The sequence below is a fragment of the Cyprinodon variegatus genome, unplaced genomic scaffold (assembly GCF_000732505.1).
Source record: "Cyprinodon variegatus isolate N-32 unplaced genomic scaffold, C_variegatus-1.0 Scaffold922, whole genome shotgun sequence".
NCBI lineage: Eukaryota > Metazoa > Chordata > Actinopteri > Cyprinodontiformes > Cyprinodontidae > Cyprinodon > Cyprinodon variegatus.
This window is the reverse complement of record NW_015151375.1, coordinates 245,925-247,580: the sequence shown is the minus strand read 5'-3', so window position 1 is coordinate 247,580 and position 1,656 is coordinate 245,925.

The window sequence follows — 1,656 nt, the reverse complement described above, 5'->3', positions numbered from 1 at the left end:
GGAAAAATAGTTTTGACACTTTTTTAAGTGAAAAACTCCACCTCCAAACAACTGTTTATCAGGATTTGATCCCACTAAAATATGCTTATAAAGGTTTTTGGTAAAAACTGCAAGTTTCAGAATATACAATCGAATTTTTGTTCATCTTTAGGTTTTAAGATTTCTAGTTAATTTGGGTATTTATATACTGTTTCTCCATAGTTCATAAGAACTTGTTTTAGTGCAGCAGTAATGCTGGATGAGTGGATGCATCAAACACGGGGCGACCCGCTAACAAGCCACATTTGGCTTCCTTCCCATTGGCAAAAAAAGCTGGGTAAATCAAGGGGTGAACCCGGGTCTGGCGTTCCCACGTCCTGCCGATCAGAGCAGACGCCATTTTTACACGGGTCATAATGACCCAGCTGGGACACGCGTCAGGGGGCTGTTCCCACTGCCACTAAAAGCCCATTCTTCCCGGGTTTAAACCAGTTTTTCAACCAGTGGGAAAAGAACATCAGCGAAGTAAAGAGTGCAGGTATGGTGGTAAATCTTAGCAACATACCTGCTGGGCTCATATATCTGTGACTCTTAATACTTTACGCAGCGACAGGATCAACTAATCTGCAGTCCATCCAGATTACGGCTCTGACATGGGAGCTGACTCAGAACCCGTCTGCCTGGCTCTGTTTCCTGTAAAGTACCTTAAGATGACATGTTGTCAGTAGACGCTATATGAATCAGCTGAACTGAACTAAATATATCTAAAACATCTAAATAATGATTATTAAAATGATAATATTGACTGTAATTAATCCACATTTTCCATCGGGTTTCCATCACCACGCCGTAAACTTTACTTCCTTCACTTTCAGGGCGACCGCCATTTAATTTAATTCGTTTTATTGTGTATGTTACCTGTTATGATATTTCTCTAACATTTAGTCCACCCATGTTATGCTTGGTAGCATTCTGCACTCATTCATCTCAGTGGTCAATATGCATAAAGACAAATACTGGGAACTAGATCTGAAACTAACGATTGTTTTGCAAATCAATTAATCTGATGATCATTTTTTCAATTAATTTATTAATAATCTGATAATCTGAAAGCAAAAGGTGCCTAAAAGATTTTTTTACAAAATGAAACCAGCTGAAACTAAAACTTTTCCACTTTACGAAAAGTAAAAATACCTGAAATTATGTTTTTCTTTTCATACAGATTTTTGTTGTTGGGATTCATATAAATATACTGTTTGATACCTTAATATACATTTAATTGGTTTTTGGTATTTGCCTATTTTGAAGTGATAGTGCTCCGTGGAGAAAACGCCNCATCCATCCATCCATCCATCCATCCATCCATCCATCCATCCATCCATCCATCCATCTTCTTCCTCTTATCCAGGGTCGGGTCGTGGGGGTAGCAGCTTCAGTAGGGAGGCCCAGACGTCCCTCTCTCCAGCCTCTTGCTCCTCTGGGGGAATCCCAAGGCGCTCCCAGGCCAGCAGAGAATCATAGTCCCTCCAGCGTGTCCTGGGTCTCCCCCTGGGCCTCCTCCTGGTGGGACGTGCCTGGAACACCTCACCAGGGAGACATCCAGGAGGCATCCTAACCAGATGCCCGAGCCTCCTCAGCTGGCTCCTCTCTATGTGGAGGAGCAGCGGCTCTACTCTG